This window comes from Pseudorca crassidens, unplaced genomic scaffold (assembly GCF_039906515.1).
Source record: "Pseudorca crassidens isolate mPseCra1 unplaced genomic scaffold, mPseCra1.hap1 Scaffold_63, whole genome shotgun sequence".
Classification (NCBI taxonomy): Eukaryota; Metazoa; Chordata; class Mammalia; order Artiodactyla; family Delphinidae; genus Pseudorca; species Pseudorca crassidens.
Window position 1 is genome coordinate 1,468,912 of NW_027136315.1, and position 21,162 is coordinate 1,490,073.

General features: G+C 44.3%; 1 long non-coding RNA gene across 1 annotated transcript in view; it reads right to left on the minus strand.

Annotated features, from left to right (window-relative positions):
* Positions 1 to 5,522: 5,522 nt before the first annotated feature.
* LOC137218215 (uncharacterized) overlaps positions 5,523 to 21,162 on the minus strand; it is a 58,061-nt gene continuing 42,421 nt past the window's right edge. The window contains exon 3 of the long non-coding RNA XR_010940534.1: positions 5,523 to 5,598. This is a non-coding gene — a long non-coding RNA (uncharacterized lncRNA). The remainder of the gene's footprint in view (positions 5,599 to 21,162) is intronic.

Below are 21,162 nucleotides of genomic sequence, written 5' to 3' on the forward strand. Positions count from 1 at the left end.
GATGAACAGGAATAGTGAGAAACAATGAGAGACTAGCTGGAGGTGTCTGGACGGGTAAATTTAACTCTCATTTCCCACCAGTAAGAGGAAATAAGCAAAGGCTCAGCGTGCCATGCCTGAACCAGATTAGGGCCTGAAGCCATCCTGCGGTGTTGCGGCCAGCTCACAAGAAAGCGAGTTGAAGAAAGGAGCTCAGGGGCACTGTAATTCACAAACCTGCAGAGTTATAAATGACAGCTATCGTCCAAAAATATACTGAAGTAAGGCTGCCAAGAGGACTTGAAAGCGGGGCAGAATTGCAGGAAACCGATTTCAGGAGGTAGACTGGAATTGCATTGATAGTTAGGAAAATAGGCAGAACGTCCACAATGATGCACTTGGCCAAAAAGTGCGTATGTGTTTTTTCCTGAATATATTCAGGAAAAAACGCATACGCCCTTTTTGGTCAACCAAGCAAGCTTGCAAAGGAAACCTGCACTACAATGAAGTCTCACTTCCCCCCGGTCAAAAGGGCCATCTGAAAAAAGTGTAAAATCCAGAAAGGCAGGACAGGCCATGGAGAACTGGGAGCCTTGTTATGCTGATGGGCAGGATGTAAATTGCCAACAGCCACTTGGGAGAAGTGTATGGTGTTTCCTGAAACATCTAAAAAACAAAGCAACAGAGCCTAGGGCACTTCCACTTATGGTCCTATAGCTTAGGGAAATTAAAATCAAAAAGACACAGCCACCCCAAAGTTTGGGACGGCTCTGTTTACAAGAACCTCGTTTACGGTACAAGTTCAATATTGCAGAAAGTGAAAAATGGATAAAGAAGTTGTGGTACTTACGTAGAATGCAATATCACTCAGCAATGAAATCTATGTCATCAGGCCCATAGCAGCATAATGAGTGGATTCAGGTATGATGATTCTAACTGAAATAAGTCACACAGAAAAAGAAACATCATGAGATATCACTAATACACGGAATGTAAACTTGGCTACACAGAAACTGAATTACAAAATAGAACAGGGACTCAAATTTAGAAAACCATCTTATGCTTGCTTAAGGGGAAAGGTGAGTTGGGGTGCTGCATAAAAGCAGAGTTTGAAATTAGCACAGATACTGTTCCATAAGCCAAATATGGAATAGACAAGACCTACCCCTTGCTCAACGTAATGGATTCAGCAATGAGGTATCACCTCACACCTGGTAGAATAGGCATCATAGAAAATCTACAAACAAAAAATGCTGGAAAGGGTATGGAGAAAAGGAACCCTCTTCCACTATTGTTGGGAATATAAATTGATACAGTCATTATGGAGAACAATATGGAATTTCTTAAGAAACTAACAATAGAATTACCATATGATACAGCAATCCCAGTACTGGACATATACCCAGACAAAACCATAAATCAAAAAGAGACATTCACCGCAATGTTCATTGCATCACTATTTACAATATCGAGGTAATGGAAGCAACCTAAATGCCCACAGACAGACGAATGCATAAAGCCGTGGTACATATATAAAATGGAATATTACTAAGCCATGAAAAGGAATGAAATTGGGTCATTTGTAGAGACGTCGATGGATCCAGAGACTGTCATACAGAGTGAAGTAAGTCAGAAAGAGAAAAACAAATCTTGTATATTCATGCATATATGTGGAACCTAGAAAAACTGTACAGATTAACCATTTTGCAAGGCATAAATAGAGCAACAGATGTAGACAACAAACGTATGGACAACAAGGGGGGAAAGCTGTTGTGGGGGGTGGTGGTGGGAGGAGTTGAGAGACTGGGATTGGCATGTATACATTTATATGTATAAAATAGATAACCAATAAGAACCTGCTGTATAAAAATATAAAATAAAATTCAAAATTAAAAAGAAATAAAATTTAAAAAATAAAACAGAAAAAACAATTATTCCCTGCACATACATGTATTTATATGAATAATTTATTTCCATGCTTATATCTGTAAATACAAAAAAGAGGAATAAAATCTACCTTGAACCAAAAACGAAAAAGAGAAAAAAAACACAGAACCCACCAGTTACACAGAGGAAAACCGTATCAGGGCACTTGCTCCAGTTGTAAACAATTCTGAAGTTGGTCAGTGGTGGGGAATCGTCTCCCATTCAGCCAGCAGCCCCCACGCAACAAGCGTCCTCATTGCAAAGCTGGGGCACCGTGCCAGGGCATCTGTGAGTAAACGTGAGCTGAGCCCCAGGCCAGTTGCTGCTGAACTATTCCCACCCGTCCCAGGTAAAACACCTGAATATATACAAGGACTTGAAAGCCTAGAGGAAGGGCCATGGAGCCACACGAGTGACAGCATGCCGGCCGACTTGGTGCCTGCAGGCCAGCCAGGATGGTCCTGGCCCTGGGTGCTCTTCTGGAAGATTTCCATTTCCCTGCCTGAGATACCCGTCCTGTCCCTGCCCCCACTGCTTTTTTCCTTCCTCACCTCTGCCCAGGGAGAAATTCCAGCAGCAGGTATGGGTGACACATCCTCTTCTTTAGCAGGTGGCAGCCTGGCAACTGCTGCAGAAAGTCCAGCAGAGCCCCACTCACACTGGGCCACCCACAAAGCCGTGGCCTCTCCCTCCCTCCCACCAGCCCAGCCCCGAGACTGCTGACAGGGCAGAGAAAATGGCGTCAGGCACGGCTGCAGGGGCTCTTGCTGCCTGGAGTGGTATTTATATTGATCTCAACCCAGGCACACCTGGGGAGGGCTGGCCGGCACGGTAAGTCTGCCCAGGTCAGCCAATCATCACCCCTCAGGGGCTCACAGTTGCAGAAAATGGAACTTGCTGAAGCGGCTAGGTCCAAGGAACAGGTGTGGGCTCCCGAGAGTCAGGATAGACAAGGGGCTGCAGCTTTGGCTTGTTTTCTAATCATTTTATCTGGCCCATGAGTGGGAGACAACTTCAAGAAAACCCTCTCCTAATGAGAGGAACCCAGGAGTCAGGGAGAGGAGGGGTGGGTGGTGGTTGGAGACAGAGGCCTGGTGCCCCGGGTGCAGTGGAAGTCTCTGGAAGACCAGGTGGAGGGAGGCCGCACGGAGTGATGCCCAGGGTCACAGACCTGTCACAGCTGCTGTTTGTTAGTTCAAGTCCTGCTCTGAGGTGCTCTGTGTCAGCTCTGAGCGACAGGTGAGCTGGGGGTGCTCTGCAATGAGGGCTATGTGCACGGTTCCTGTGTGCCCAGCCCTGCCACAGTATCTGCAAGGGTAGCTCTGTATCCTGGGAGGGGCCTGACCACGAGAGCCCCGTGGGCTGGGGTGGGGGTGGGGTACCTGCCCAGGTGAGCTCCATATTCTGGGATTGGTCTGACCACGAGAGTCCCATGGGCTGCTGGGGACCTGGTAAAGGATGTCAGGACAGTCAGTGAAGCCACCGAGGATATACCTCCAGTTGCTCCTAATTCCTACACCCTGCTGGTCATTCTACCAACCACCAGGACATGGTATTCTGTATTAGTCTTCAATGATGCCTTCTTTTGTATTCCATTAGTCCCAGAGTCACAAGAAATTTTGGCTTGTGAGTGGCAGGACTCAACATACAACTAAAACAATACTTCCGGGCCGTTCGGCCCCAAGGGTGCAAAAATTCCCACACCATCTTTGGGGAAAGCTTAGCTAAAGACCTAAAAGTTCTACCTCTGGAAAAGGAAACCCTCCTTCAATATGCAGGCGACATTCTGATCGCTAGCCCTACTAAGGAGGCCTCTGAACTACCAAGCCAATAAAGGATAGAAGTTGTCCAAGAAAAAGCTCAAATATCACAGACTGCAGTGACCTGCCTGGGCTTCATTCTCACAGAAGGTCGGAGAAGCCCATCCCAGGAAAGGGAAGAAACCATTTTCAGCCTTACCCCTTTCTAAAACTAGAAGACAGCTTAGGGGTTCCTGGGGAGGCCAGGGTTTGCTGCTTCTGGATCCCTAACTACAGTCTACTAGCTGGGCCTCTATATGAAACACTGAAAGGAAAAGATGATGATCCTTTTGAATAGAATCCAGAAGTGGCCTTTCAAGAATGGAAAGAGCAGTCAATTCAGACCCTTGCCCTGGAACTCCCTAATTTAGCTAAACCCTTTGACCTTTACATTCCCGGTGAAAGGTGAATCGCCATTGGAGAATTAGTGCAAAAACTGGGACCACTTGAAATGGAACAATGCAAGAATGCCATCCAGGTAGGATAAACTACGGTCACTAAGGGGCTTGGCCCACTGCCACATCTGGCCAAGATACTGGCGGTATCTAAAAACCTGGAAATCAGCAGCCCAAAAGGCCACCTCCCTCCTAAGGGAAAAGGACCCCACGTGGTGATCCTAACCACCAACCATGCCCTGAAGTTGCAGGGTTCGCTCCGTGGGCACACTGACCTCGAGTGAGGAGGCCCTCCAACTCCAACATCCAGAGAGATAACCGGGGGCAACAGGGCACCATGACGACTCGTGTGAACATCACTTGACCTGGAGTTTCTCTCATAAAACAACAAGAGTGTGTCCCAAAAGAGTAGACTACTGCTTGCAGGACTTACTGCACCCAGAGGGGAGCTAATAATCTTGGCGGGGGAACAGTATACCACACTGTCACCATAGAAAAGCCTACAGACACCGTGATGATGGTGGCCAATAAGACCGGCTGGACTCCTGTTTACTTCAAAAGGCTGTTGACTCAGTGGCCATCATGGTCCTTGATCACCACTGACCCTGGACTGTCTGGGAGTTGAGCGGGCAGGGCTCTGACACCTGGTGCTGTTTGTACGTTAATTCAGGGGCCTAATTGAAGAAAGCGCAGACTACTGGTCAGAGCATCTAGGCTGGCAGAAACGGTCAGCCTAAGGTGGCCAAACAAATGTGGGGCGGGGTGAAACCGGCCCCCACAGCGTCTCTGCACATCTCTTTCCTGGACCCTTAAAGGTCATTAGAATCTATAACACTTCCAATGCTGGTGCTCAGGTGGACGAGCAGGGAGGCAGGGGTCCTGGGGACAATCAACGTCACCGGGAGGCTGCTGGGGAGAAGCTCTGACCCTCGCCCCAGGGTATGAGGGCTCCCAACTCAGCACTCAGCAGTTACAGAAGAAGGGTCTGCACCCTCAGCACTCCAAGAATGAGGAACGGGACAAAAAGCAGAGGAGGGGTTTGTCCCCAGCAAAGCCCATTAAAAATCCCTGGGAGATAAAAATAGAATCTGGGCAATAAAGTCAAGTCTAACCTTTTTTATCCTTTGTGCTTTGTCTAATTTCACGTGCTCCTAGGGTCCCGCATGCAGAGGTTCCACACCCGGCACTTCAGACCAGATTTCCTAGTGCAGAATGGCTGGGTCGACACCTCAGCTCCTGGGGCCCAGTGCAGACTCCACGATATAGAGCCTGAGCTACAGCCAACCCGGCCCTCGAGAGCTCTGCCCCCTCCCTCCCTCCCACTGACTCTGACAGGATCTCTACACAGCAGCCCAGCCCACAGCCCACGGGGTAGTGCATGCTCTCACCTCTCCATTCTCTGATCAAAATATAAAGTTTCCTTTGCTTGTGAACCAAACTCAGTCTCGATCTGTTGGCCCCAATGACACTGGGCAGGGGGACACTTGTTGGGGTCCACTCTGGAGGATCAGTAACAGAAATTGAGACTATTGTAACCTCAATGAACAGATGTGTGAGCCAAACTGTAGTTAACATAGAACAGTGTATAAGGCTCGGGTAAAATAAGATGTTTTTAACACTTCCATTTGATATTTCCATCACTTTTTATAAGCAAGTTCAGTGAAAAGGTTTGTCTTATTTGTCAGGTCAATATTAGAGAAACGAAGTGATTTCTTTCCAAGGATGTACATCTAATAATCTTGGTTAAACCTTCAATCCTGTTTTAAATGCTTTTCCATTGAAAATGATACCTCTCTTTCAGCTCCCCCATTTCTGAGAAGTATAAAATCTTATAATTTATTATTACCAAAGGGGAAAGGTGGGAGGAGGGATAAATTAACAGTTTGGAATTAACACATACACACTGCTATGTATAAAATAGATCATCAACAAGGAACTACTGTATAGCACAGGGAACTACACTCAACATTTTGCAATAACCTATAAGGGGAAATAATCTGAAAAAGAATAGATATTTTTATTGACATCATCTATCAATGACAGTTAAAGTGTAGCCTAAGGGAAGCTGGTGGTGAGTGCTTCTGACCCTGAAGACTTCAATTATCTAAAGTTTGGACTCTGCCTACTTCCCAAGGCCCTTAATGAACATATGTGTAGCCGTAGCTTAAAAACTTCCCCAGTTTGGGTTTCGGGGAGACACTGATTTTGAAAAAGCCCTGGTGTTCTCCTTACATGAATGGGACTCTTCCTACTGCTAAAACATGTCTGTCACACCCAGAGGATGGTATACCATCTGATCGGGAAGAGTTTGGAAAAGGCATCTCATCTCCTCATCTCCTGGTGCTCGGGTTCACCCCTCCAGCGTCTTTACTAACAGTCTCCCCACTTGGAGATGTCAGCACTGTCAACATCCTGTTGCGTACAGTTTGGAATTTGTCCAGAGGATGAAGCGGAAGGATGAGGAACAATGAGAGACAAGTCCTAGGTGTTCAGACAGGCACATGTCACTCTAATTTCCAATCAGGAAGACGAATTGACCAAAGGCTAGGGTTGCCCATGGAAACAGTATAGGGCTTGAGGAAATCCCGCTGCTTTGTGGCCAGTTCCCATAAACACAAGTTGAACAATGGAACTCAGGGGCAGTAAAATTCACAAAACTGCAGAGTTGAAAATATCCATCACTGAAAAATGTCTTGAGGAAAGTCAAAGAAAAGGACTTGTAAGCAAGGGAGAATGGCAGGAAAGGGATTTGAGGAGGTAGAAAGGACTCGCCATTAAGCACAAGAAAAGGAGCTGAACATTGCAGGTGGCCAAAAAGGGTGTATGCGTTTTTTTCTGTATATATTCAAGAAAAGGGCATACACATTTTTAGCCAACCAAACAGGTGGGCACTGGAAGTCAATACTACAAAAGATATCACTTCGCATCAGTCAGAAGAGCCATCCTCATAAAGCGTAAACAACAGAAATGCAGGACAGGGCAATGAGAAGAGGGAGCCCTGTGAGACTTATAGTGGAAATGTATATTGCCAACGGCCATTCTGGAGAAGTGTATTGTGTTTACTAAAGCATCTAAAAAATGAGCTACAGAGCATAGGGCACTTGCACTCATGGGCGTATATCTTGGGAAAAACAAAAATCGAGAGGACACAGGCACCCCAATGTTTACCCCCTCTCTGTTTAAAAGATCCTCGACTAGGATATAACTTAAATGTCTCTGGAGGGAAAAAATGGATAGAGATGTGGTACTTAGGTAGAGTGGAATATTATTCAGCCTGGAAATCAATGAAATATGGCCAGTTGTAACAACTCCCGAGGAGTTACGTATGATCATTCTAAGTGACAGAATTCAAAAAGAAAAAGACACATATCATAAGCTATCACTTAAAGGTGGAATCCAAAATGGCTACACATGAAATAAATTACAAAACAAAAACATAGTCAAATATGTAGAAAACACGCATAAGGCTGCTAAGCGGGAAAGGTGGGGAGGGGTGAGGCATCATCCAGGAGGTTGAAATTAGCAAAGATACCATTCCAAATACCAAACTGATAATCAACAAGGCCTACACGGTAGCTAAAAGAACTGCACTCAGCACACTCAAGTCACCGGAAAAGAATATATACGACTGGTAAGAATCTGAAAAAGAATTTATTGATGTCTCTCTGTACGTGAATCAAGTGGATGTACAGCAGCAAGAAACAGAGCTTTGAAAATCAGCTGTAACCAATATAGTAATAAATTGAAAAAAATAAACGACAGAGAGACAGAGAAAACCTCTTACAACTTTTCCTCAGGGACGGTGATGCAACATGGATTGAACACATCTAGACCCACAGCAGGATGAGACATAAGGCTGGAAACTGTTTGCGCTAAGAGAAATGTGAGGTTGGGTGAGGAAATGCACACCCTTTAAAGTAATACTACCTGGTACCCATTCAATGGGTCCCAAATCTGCAGGTTCAAGGGATCTTCCTACAGCTAAAACATGCATGGAAAACCCAGAGGACTGTACACCATGTGATCGGGAGATGTGTCTAAAATGCACCTCATTTATCCTCTCCTGGTGCTCCTGTTCACCATTCCAGCCACGCTACTTAGAATCTCCCCACTTGGAGAATCAGCACATTTAAACTTCTGTTTCACACATTTTGCAAATTGTGAGGAGGATGAACGGGAAGAGGGGGAACCAATGAGAGAATAGTTGTAGGGGTTTGGACGGGCACATATCACTCTAATTTCCCATTAAGAATAAGAATTAAAGAAAGGCTCAGCCTGCCTCGCCGGAGCCAAAATAGGACCTGAAGCAATCCTGCGGGTTTGAGGCCAGCTCACAAAAGAGCAACTTAAAAAATGGAGCTCAGGGTCACTGCAATTCACAAACCTGCAGAGTTATAAATGAAAACTAACGTCCAAAAATATGTTGAGGTAAGGCAAAGAAGAGGATCTGAATGCAAGACAGAATTGCAAGAAACAGATTTCAAGAGATAGATTGGACTCGTCTTTAACGCACATGAAAAGCGGCAGAATTTCGACAATGATGCAGTTGGCCCAAAAGGGCGTATGCGTTTTTTCCTGATTATATCCAGGAAAAAAACGCATACGCACTTTATGGGCAACGAAGCAAGCAAGCAATGCAAATGTGCACAACAAAGAAGTCTCATTTCCCACCAGTCAAAAGGGCCATCCTAAAAAATTGTAAAAACCAGAAATGCAGGACAGGCCATGGAGAACAGGGAGCCTTTATACGCTGATGGGCAGTGTGTGAACTGCCGAGAGCCACTCTGGAGAAGTGTATGGTGGTTCCTAAATCATCTAAAAAACAGAGCTACAGAGCATAGGACACTTCCAATCATGGGAGTATATCTAGGGAAGTCTAAAATCAACAAGACACAAGCACACCACAGTTTAGGGCTACTCTGTTTACAAGAACCTCAACTTCAGTACACCTTAAATATCCCAGGAAAGAGAACAATGGATAAAGAAGATGTGGTACTTATGTACAATGGAATATCTCTTCACCATGAAATCAATGTAATAAGGCTAGTAGAAGGATAAAGATTGGATTTAGGTCCGATAATACTACTTGAAATAAGTCAAACAGAAAAAGAAACATATCATAAGATATCACTTATAGAGGGAGGGTAAATATGGCTGCACAAGAAATGAATTACAGAACAGAACAGTGTCTCACATTTAGAAAACACACTTATGTCAGCTTAAGGGGAAAGGAGAGGTGGGGTGATGCATAAAACCAGAGTTTGAAATTAGCACAGATACCGTTCAATAAACCAAATAGGTATTAGACAAGATCTACACCTTGCTCAATGAACTGGCCTCAACACACCCTATACACCGCAGAGAAATATATCTGAGTAATAAGAATCTTAAAACCCATGTATTGATATATCTCCATAAGGGAATCAAGTGTGTGCAGAGCGGCACAAACACAGCAGTGAAAATGAGCTAAACCCCATTATAGAAATAAATTTTAAAAACAAAACGCTGAAACAATGAAAGAGAGAAAAATTCTTACAAAATTCGCTCAGGGGCTGTGATGCAACCTGGATTGACCACATATAAACCCACAGCTGGATAAGACATAAGGCTGGACACTTGGGGCTGAGAGGATTGGTGAGCTTTGGTGAGCAACTGCCGAAAGTTTAATGCAATACTTCATGCTACTCATTCCAAGGGTCCCAACACTCCAGGTTGAAGGGAATCTTCCTACAGCTAAACCATGCTTGGGAAACCCAGCGACTGGTATACCATATGATCGGGAAAGGTTTCTAAAACGCACCTCATTTTTCCTCTCCTGGGGCTCCGGATCGACATTCCAGCCACTTTACTAACAACATCCCCACGTGGAGAGTCAATGCCTTTAAGTTCTGCTATTGCACAGTCTGCAGTTAGTGCGGAGGATGAATGGGAATAGGGGGAACCAGTGAGAAACTAGCTGTAGCGGTTTCAATGGGCACATGTCACTCTAATGTCACATCAGTAAGAAGAATTAACCAAAGGCACAGCAAGGTGCCCCAGAAGAAAAATAGGGCTTCAAGGAATCCTGTGGTTATGGGGCAAGACCACAAAAATAAGAGCTGAAAAATGGAGCTAAGGGCCACTGCAATTCAAAAACCTGCAGAGTTATAAAGGCCAACTATTTTCAAAAAATATATTGAGGTAAGGCTATGAAGAGGCATTGAAAGCAAGGCAGAATTGCAGGAAACCGATTTCAGGAGGTAGACTGGAATTGCATTGAAAACATATGAAGAGAGTCAGAACCTCGACAATGATGCACTTGGCCAAAAAGGGCGTATGCGTTTTTTCCTGAATATATTCAGGAAAAAACGCATACGCCCTTTTTGGCCAACCAAGTAAGCTTGCAAAGGAAATCTGCACTACAATGAACTCTCACTTCCACCGGGTCAAAAGGGCCATCTGAAAAAAGTGTAAAATCCAGAAAGGCACCACAGGCCATGGAGAACTGGGAGCCTTCTTATGCTGATGGGCGGGATGTAAATTGCCAACAGCCACTCGGGAAAAGTGTATGGTGTTTCCTGAAACATCTAAAAAACAAAGCAACAGAGCCTAGGGCACTTCCACTTATGGTCCTATAGCTTAGGGAAATTAAAATCAAAAAGACACAGCCACCCCAAAGTTTGGGACGGCTCTGTTTACAAGAACCTCGTTTACTGTACAAGTAAAATATCGCAGAAAGTGAAAAATGGATAAAGAAGTTGTGGTACTTATGTACAATGCAATAACACTCAGCAATGAAATCTATGTCATCAGGCCCGTAGCACCATAATGAGTGGATTCAGGTATGATGATTCGAACTGAAATAAGTCACACAGAAAAGAAACATCATAAGGTATCACTAATACACAGAATGTGAACTTGGCTACACATGAACTGAATTACAAAACAGAACAGGGTCTCAAGTTTAGAAAACCAACTTATGCTTGCTTAAGGGGGAAGGTGAGTTGGGGTGCTGCATAAAACTAGAGTTTGAAATGAGCACAGATAAATTTCCTTAAGCCAAATATGGAATAGACAAGAGCTACTCCTTGCTCAACGAAATGGACTCAACACCGCATATTAAACGCCTAAGAATATACCTGACTAGTAAGAATCTTAAAACGTATGGATGGCTATGTCTGAAAGAGAATCAAGCGTGTGTACAGGGGCATAAACACAGCTGTGACAGGATTGGAGAGGTTCAGTGAGGAAATGAAGACCCTTTGAAGTCATATTGCATGGTACCCATTCCACGGGTCTCAACTCTCCAGGTTTAAGGTATTCTTCCTTCAGCTAAAATATGCATGTGGAACCCAGAGTATGATCAACCGTGTGATCAGGAGACGTGTTCAAATATGTCTCAGTTTTCGTCCCCTGGTACTCGGGTGCAACATTCCAGACGCTTTACTAACACTCTCCCGACTTGGAGAGTCAGTGCCTTTAAACTCCTGTTTGGCCCAGTTTGTAATTTCTGCGGAAGATGAACAGGAATAGCGAGAACCAATGAGAGATTAGCTGGAGGTGTCTGGACGGGCAAATTTAACTCTCATTTCCCACCAGGAAGAGGAATTAACCAAAGGCTCAGCGTGCCGTGCCGGAACCAGATTAGGGCCTGAAGCCATGCTGCGGTGTTGCGGCCAGCTCACAAGAAAGCGAGTTGAAGAAAGGAGCTCAGGGGCAATGTAATTCACAAACCTGCAGAGTTATAAATGACAGCTATCGTCCAAAAATATACTGAAGTAAGGCTGCCAAGAGGACTTGAAAGCGGGGCAGAATTGCAGGAAACCGATTTCAGGAGGTAGACTGGAATTGCATTGAAAGCATAGGAAAAGAGGCAGAACGTCCACAATGATGCACTTGGCCAAAAAGGGCGTATGCGTTTTTTCCTGAATATATTCAGGAAAAAACGCATACGCCCTTTTTGGCCAACCAAGCAAGCTTGCAAAGGAAATCTGCACTACAATGAAGTCTCACTTCCCCCCGGTCAAAAGGGCCATCTGAAAAAAGTGTAAAATCCAGAAAGGCAGGACAGGCCATGGAGAACTGGGAGCCTTGTTATGCTGATGGGCGGGATGTAAGTTGCCAGCAGACACTTGGGAGAAGTGTATGGTGTTTCCTGAAACATCTAAAAAACAAAGCAACAGAGCCTAGGGCACTTCCACTTATGGTCCTATAGCTTAGGGAAATTAAAATCAAAAAGACAGCCAGCCCAAAGTTTGGGACGCCTCTGTTTACAAGAACCTCGTTTACCATACAAGTTCAGTATCACAGAAAGTGAAAAACGGATAAAGAACTTGTGGTACTTATATACAATGCAGTATCCCTCAGCAATGAAATCTATGTCATCAGGCCCGTAGCAGCATAATGAGTGGATTCAGGTACGATGATTCTAAGTGACATAAGTCACACAGAAAAAGAAACATCATAAGATATCAGTAATACACAGAATGTAAACTTGGCTACACAGGAACTGAATTCCAAAACAGAAGAGGGTCTCAAATTTAGAAAACCAACTTATGCTTGCTTAAGGGGAAAGGTGAGTTGGGGTGCTGCATAAAACCAGAGATTGAAATGAGCACAGATAAAGTTCCTTAAGCCAAATATGGAATAGACAAGAGCTACTCCTTGCTCAACGAAATGGACTCAACACCCCATATTAAACGCCTAAGAATATACCTGACTAGTAAGTATCTTAAAACCTATGGATTGCTATGTCTCCAAAACAGAATCAAGCGTGTGTAAAGGGGCATAAACGCAGCAGTGATAGGATTGGAGAGGTTCGGTGAGCAAATGAAGACCCTTTGAAGTCATATTGCATGGTACCCATTCCACGTTTTTCAACTACCCAGGTTTAAGGTATTCTTCCTTCAGCTAAAACATGCATGTGGAACCCAGAGTATGATCAACCATGTGATCGGGAGACGTGTTCAAATATGTCTCAGTTTTCCTCCCCTGGTACTCGGGTGCAACATTCCAGACGCTTTACTAACACTCTCCCCACTTGGAGAGTTAGCGCCTTTAACTTCCTGTTTGGCCCAGTTTGCAATTTCTGCGGAAGATGAACAGGAATAGGGAGAACCAATGAGAGACTAGCTGGAGGTGTCTGGACGGGCAAATTTAACTCTCATTTCCCACCAGGAAGAGGAAATAACCAAAGGCTCAGCGTGCCGTGCCGGAGCCAGATTAGGGCCTGAAGCCATCCTGCGGTGTTGCGGCCAGGTCACAAGAAAGCGAGTTGAAGAAAGGAGCTCAGGGGCACTGTAATGCACAAACCTGCAGAGTTATAAATGACAGCTATCGTCCAAAAATATACTGAAGTAAGGCTGCCAAGAGGACTTGAAAGCGGGGCAGAATTGCAGGAAACCGATTTCAGGAGGTAGACTGGAATTGCATTGAAAGCATAGGAAAAGAGGCAGAACGTCCACAATGATGCACTTGGCCAAAAAGGGCGTATGCGTTTTTTCCTGAATATATTCAGGAAAAAACGCATACGCCCTTTTTGGCCAACCAAGCAAGCTTGCAAAGGAAATCTGCACTACAATGAAGTCTCACTTCCCCCCGGTCAAAAGGGCCATCTCAAATAAGTGTAAAATCCAGAAAGGCAAGACAGGCCATGGAGAACTGGGAGACTTGTTATGCTGATGGGCGGGATGTAAATTGCCAACAGACACTCGGGAGAAGTGTATGGTGTTTCCTGAAACATTTAAAAAACAAAGCAACAGAGCCTAGGGCACATCCACTTATGGTCCTATAGCTTAGGGAAATTAAAATCAAAAAGACACAGCCACCCCAAAGTTTGGGACGCCTCTGTTTACAAGAACCTCGTTTACCTTACAAGTTCAACATCACAGAAAGTGAAAAATGGATAAAGAACTTGTGGAACTTACGTACAATGCAGTATCACTCAGCAATGAAATCTCTGTCACGAGGCCCGTAGCAGCATAATGAGTGGATTCAGGTACGATGATTCTAACTGAAATAAGTCACACAGAAAAAGAAACATCATAAGATATCACTAATACACAGAATGTAAACTTGGCTAGACAGGAACTGAATTACAGAACAGAACAGGGTCTCAAATTTAGAAAACCAACTTATGCTTGCTTAACGGGAAACGTGAGTTGGGGTGCTGCATAAAACCAGAGATTCAAATGAGCACAGATAAAGTTCCTTAAGCCAAATATGGAATAGACAAGAGCTACTCCTTGCTCAACGAAATGGACTCAACACCGCATATTAAACGCCTAAGAATGTACCTGACTACTAAGTATCTTAAAACCTATGGATTGCTATGTCTCCGAAAGAGAATCAAGCATGTGTACAGGGGCATAAACGCAGCAGTGATAGGATTGGAGAGGTTCGGTGAGCAAATGAAGACCCTTTGAAGTCATATTGCATGGTACCCATTCCACGGGTTTCAACTACCCAGGTTTAAGGTATTCTTCCTTCAGCTAAAACATGCATGTGGAACCTAGAGTATGATCAACCATGTGATCGGGAGACGTGTTCAAATATGTCTCAGTTTTCGTACCCTGGTACTCGGGTGCAACATTCCAGACGCTTTACTAACACTCTCCCGACTTGGAGAGTCAGTCCCTTTAACCTCCTGTTTGGCCCAGTTTGCAATTTCTGCGGAAGATGAACAGGAATAGCGAGAACCAATGAGAGACTAGCTGGAGGTGTCTGGACGGGTAAATTTAACTCTCATTTCCCACCAGGAAGAGGAATTAACCAAAGGTTCAGCGTGCCGTGCCAGAAACAGATTAGGGCCTGAAGCCATCCTGCGGTGTTGCGGCCAGCTCACAAGAAAGCGAGTTGAAGAAAGGAGCTCAGGGGCAATGTAATTCACAAACCTGCAGAGTTATAAATGACAGCTATCGTCCAAAAATATACTGAAGTAAGGCTGCCAAGAGGACTTGAAAGCGGGGCAGAATTGCAGGAAACCGATTTCAGGAGGTAGACTGGAATTGCATTGAAAGCATAGGAAAAGAGACAGAACGTCCAAAATGATGCACTTGGCCAAAAAGGGCGTATGCGTTTTTTCCTGAATATATTCAGGAAAAAACGCATACGCCCTTTTTGGCCAACCAAGCAAACTTGCAAAGGAAATCTGCACTACAATAAAGTCTCACTTCCTTCCGGTCAAAAGGGCCATCTGAAAAAAGTGTAAATTCCAGAAAGGCAGGACAGGCCAAGGAGAACTGGGAGCCTTGTTATGCTGATGGGCGGGATGTAAATTGCCAACAGACACTCGGGAGAAGTGTATGGTGTTTCCTGAAACATCTAAAAAACAAAACAACAGAGCCTAGGGCACTTCCACTTATGGTCCTATAGCTTAGGGAAATTAAAATCAAAAAGACACAGCCACCCCAAAGTTTGGGACGCCTCTGTTTACAAGAACCTCGTTTACCGTCCAAGTTCAGTATCACAGAAAGTGAAAAATGGATAAAGAAGATGTGGTATTTACTTACAAAGCAATATCACTCAGCAATGAAATCTATGTCATCAGGCCCTTAGCAGCACAATGAGTGGATTCAGGTATGATGATTCTAACTGAAATAAGTCACATAGAAAAAGAAACATCATAAGATATCACTAATACACGGAATTTAACTTGGCTACACAGGAACTGAATTACAGAACAGAACAGGGTCTCAAATTTAGAAAACCAACTTATGCTTGCTTAAGGGGAAAGGTGAGTTGGGGTGCTGCATAAAACCAGAGATTGAAATGAGCACAGATAAAGTTCCTTAAGCCAAATATGGAATAGACAAGAGCTACTCCTTGCTCAACGAAATGGACTCAACACCGCATATTAAACGCCTAAGAATGTACCTGACTAGTAAGTATCTTAAAACCTATGGATTGCTATGTCTCCGAAAGAGAATCAAGCGTGTGTACAGGGGCATAAACGCAGCAGTGATAGGATTGGAGAGGTTCGGTGAGCAAACGAAGACCCTTTGAAGTCATATTGCATGGTACCCATTCCACGTTTTTCAACTACCCAGGTTTAAGGTATTCTTCCTTCAGCTAAAACATGCATGTGGAACCTAGAGTATGATCAACCATGTGATCGGGAGACGTGTTCTAATATGTCTCAGTTTTCGTACCCTGGTACTCGGGTGCAACATTCCAGACGCTTTACTAACACTCTCCCGACTTGGAGAGTCAGTCCCTTTAACCTCCTGTTTGGCCCAGTTTGTAATTTCTGCGGAAGATGAACAAGAATAGCGAGAACCAATGAGAGACTAGCTGGAGGTGTCTGGACGGGCAAATTTAACTCTCATTTCCCACCAGGAAGAGGAATTAACCAAAGGCTCAGCATGCCATGCCGGAACCAGATTAGGGCCTGAAGCCATCCTGCGGTGTTGCGGCCAGCTCACAAGAAAGCGAGTTGAAGAAAGGAGCTCAGGGGCACTGTAATTCACAAACCTGCAGAGTTATAAATGACAGCTATTGTCCAAAAATATACCGAAGTAAGGCTGCCAAGAGGACTTGAAAGCGGGGCAGAATTGCAAGAAACCGATTTCAGGAGGTAGACTGGAATTGCATTGAAAGCATAGGAAAAGAGGCAGAACGTCCACAATGATGCACTTGGCCAAAAAGGGCGTATGCGTTTTTTCCTGAATATATTCAGGAAAAAACGCATACGCCCTTTTTGGCCAACCAAGCAAGCTTGCAAAGGAAATCTGCACTACAATGAAGTCTCACTTCCCCCCGGTCAAAAGGGCCATCTGAAAAAAGTGTAAAATCCAGAAAGGCAGGACAGGCCAAGGAGAACTGGGAGCCTTGTTATGCTGATGGGCGGGATGTAAATTGCCAACAGACACTCGGGAGAAGTTTATGGTGTTTCCTGAAACATCTAAAAAACAAAGCAACAGAGCCTAGGGCACTTCCACTTATGGTCCTATAGCTTAGGGAAATTAAAATCAAAAAGACACAGCCACCCCAAAGTTTGGGACGCCTCTGTTTACAAGAACCTCGATTACCGTACAAGTTCAACATCACAGAAAGTGAAAAATGGATAAAGAACTTGTGGAACTTACGTACAATGCAGTATCACTCAGCAATGAAATCTATGTCACCAGGCCCGTAGCAGCATAATGAGTGGATTCAGGTACGATGATTCTACGTGACATAAGTCACACAGAAAATGAAACATCATAAGATATCAGTAATACACAGAATGTAAACTTGGCTACACAGGTACTGAATTCCAAAACAGAAGAGGGTCTCAAATTTAGAAAACCAACTTATGCTTGCTTAAGGGGATAGGTGAGTTGGGGTGCTGCATAAAACCAGAGATTGAAATGAGCACAGATAAAGTTCCTTAAGCCAAATATGGAATAGACAAGAGCTACTCCTTGCTCAACGAAATGGACTCAACACCCCATATTAAACGCCTAAGAATATACCTGACTAGTAAGTATCTTAAAACCTATGGATTGCTATGTCTCCAAAACAGAATCAAGCGTGTGTAAAGGGGCATAAACGCAGCAGTGATAGGATTGGAGAGGTTCGGTGAGCAAATGAAGACCCTTTGAAGTCATATTGCATGGTACCCATTCCACGTTTTTCAACTACCCAGGTTTAAGGTATTCTTCCTTCAGCTAAAACATGCATGTGGAACCCAGAGTATGATCAACCGTGTGAACGGGAGACGTGTTCAAATATGTCTCAGTTTTCCTCCCCTGGTACTCGGGTGCAACATTCCAGACGCTTTACTAACACTCTCCCCACTTGGAGAGTTAGCGCCTTTAACTTCCTGTTTGGCCCAGTTTGCAATTTCTGCGGAAGATGAACAGGAATAGGGAGAACCAATGAGAGACTAGCTGGAGGTGTCTGGACGGGCAAATTTAACTCTCATTTCCCACCAGGAAGAGGAAATAACCAAAGGCTCAGCGTGCCGTGCCGGAACTAGATTAGGGCCTGAAGCCATCCTGCGGTGTTGCGGCCAGCTCACAAGAAAGCGAGTTGAAGAAAGGAGCTCAGGGGCACTGTAATTCACAAACCTGCAGAGTTATAAATGACAGCTATCGTCCAAAAATATACTGAAGTAAGGCTGCCAAGAGGACTTGAAAGCGGGGCAGAATTGCAGGAAACCGATTTCAGGAGGTAGACTGGAATTGCATTGAAAGCATAGGAAAAGAGGCAGAACGTCCACAAAGATGCACCTGGCCAAAAAGGGCGTATGCATTTTTTCCTGAATATATTCAGGAAAAAACGCATACGCCCTTTTTGGCCAACCAAGCAAGCTTGCAAAGGAAATCTGCACTACAATGAAGTCTGACTTCCCCCCGGTCAAAAGGACCATCTGAAAAAAGTGTAAAATCCAGAAAGCCAGGACAGGCCATGGAGAACTGGGAGCCTTGTTATGCTGATGGGAGGGATGTAAATTGCCAACAGACACTCGGGAGAAGTGTATGGTGTTTCCTGAAACATCTAAAAAACAAAGCAACAGAGCCTAGGGCACTTCCACTTATGGTCCTATAGCTTAGGGAAATTAAAATCAAAAAGACACAGCCACCCCAAAGTATGGTACGGCTCTGTTTACAAGAACCTCGTTTACAGTACAAGTTCAACATCGCAGAAAGTGAAAAATGGATAAAGAAGTTGTGGTATTTACTTACAAAGCAATATCACTCAGCAATGAAATCTATGTCATCAGGCCCTTAGCAGCACAATGAGTGGATTCAGGTATGATGATTCTAACTGAAATAAGTCACACAGAAAAAGAAACATCATAAGATATCACTAATACACGGAATTTAACTTGGCTACACAGGAACTGAATTAGAGAACAGAACAGGGTCTCAAATTTAGAAAACCAACTTATGCTTGCTTAAGGGGAAAGGTGAGTTGGGGTGCTGCATAAAACCAGAGATTGAAATGAGCACAGATAAAGTTCCTTAAGCCAAATATGGAATAGACAAGAGCTACTCCTTGCTCAACGAAATGGACTCAACACCGCATATTAAACGCCTAAGAATGTACCTGACTAGTAAGTATCTTAAAACCTATGGATTGCTATGTCTCCGAAAGAGAATCAAGCGAGTGTACAGGGGCATAAACGCAGCAGTGATAGGATTGGAGAGGTTCGGTGAGCAAATGAAGACCCTTTGAAGTCATATTGCATGGTACCCATTCCACGGGTTTCAACTACCCAGGTTTAAGGTATTCTTCCTTCAGCTAAAACATGCATGTGGAACCCAGAGTATGATCAACCGTGTGAATGGGAGACGTGTTCAACTATGTCTCAGTTTTCCTCCCCTGGTACTCGGGTGCAACATTCCAGACGCTTTACTAACACTCTCCGCACTTGGAGAGTCAGCGCCTTTAACCTCCTGTTTGGCCCAGTTTGCAATTTCTGCGGAAGATGAACAGGAATAGGGAGAACCAATGAGAGACTAGCTGGAGGTGTCTGGACGGGCAAATTTAACTCTCATTTCCCACCAGGAAGAGGAAATAACCAAAGGCTCAGCGTGCCGTGCCGGAACCAGATTAGGGCCTGAAGCCATCCTGCGGTGTTGCGGCCAGCTCACAAGAAAGTGAGTTGAAGAAAGGAGCTCAGGGGCACTGTAATTCACAAACCTGCAGAGTTATAAATGACACCTATCGTCCAAAAATATACTGAAGTAAGGCTGCCAAGAGGACTTAAAAGCGGGGCAGAATTGCAGGAAACCGATTTCAGGAGGTAGACTGGAATTGCATTGAAAGCATAGGAAAAGAGGCAGAACGTCCACAATGATGCACTTGGCCAAAAAGGGCGTATGCGTTTTTTCCTGAATATATTCAGGAAAAAACGCATACGCCCTTTTTGGCCAACCAAGCAAGCTTGCAAAGGAAATCTGCACTACAATGAAGTCTCACTTCCCCCTGGTCAAAAGGGCCATCTGAAGAAAGTGTAAAACCCAGAAAGGCAGGACAGGCCATGGAGAACTGGGAGCCTTGTTATGCTGATGGGCGGGATGTAAATTGCCAACAGACACTCGGGAGAAGTGTATGGTGTTTCCTGAAACATCTAAGAAACAAAGCAACAGAGCCTAGGGCACTTCCACTTATGGTCCTATAGCTTAGGGAAATTAAAATCAAAAAGACACAGCCACCCCAAAGTTTGGGACGCCTCTGTTTACAAGAACCTCGTTTACCGTACAAGTTCAATATCACAGAAAGTGAAAAATGGATAAAGAACTTGTGGTACTTACGTACAATGCAGTATCACTCAGCAATGAAATCTATGTCATCAGGACCGTAGCAGCATAATGAGTGGATTCAGGTACGATGATTCTAACTGAAATAAGTCACACAGAAAAAGAAACATCATAAGATATCACTAATACACGGAATGTAAACTTGGCTACACAGGAACTGGATTACAAAACAGAACATGGTCTCAAATTCAGAAAACCAACTTATGCTTGCTTGAGGGGAAAGGTGAGTTGGGGTGCTGCATAAAACCAGAGATTGAAATGAGCACAGATAAAGTTCCTTAAGCCAAATATGGAATAGACAAGAGCTACTCCTTGCTCAACGAAATGGACTCAACACCGCATATTAAACGCCTAAGAATGTACCTGACTAGTAAGTATCTTAAAACCTATGGATTGCTATGTCTCCGAAAGAGAATCAAGCATGTGTACAGGGGCATAAACGCAGCAGTGATAGGATTGGAGAGGTTCGGTGAGCAAATGAAGACCCTTTGAAGTCATATTGCATGGTACCCATTGCACGGGTCTCAACTATCCAGGTTTAAAGTATTCTTCCTTCAACTAAAACATGCATGTGTAACCTAGAGCATGATCAACCATGTGATCGGGAGACGTGTTCAAATATGTCTCAGTTTTCGTACCCTGGTACTCGGGTGCAACATTCCAGACGCTTTACTAACACTCTCCCCACTTGGACAGTTAGCACCTTTAACCTCCTGTTTGGCCCAGTTTGCAATTTCTGCGGAAGATGAACAGGAATAGGGAGAACCAATGAGAGACTAGCTGGAGGTGTCTGGACGGGCAAATTTAACTCTCATTTCCCACCAGGAAGAGGAA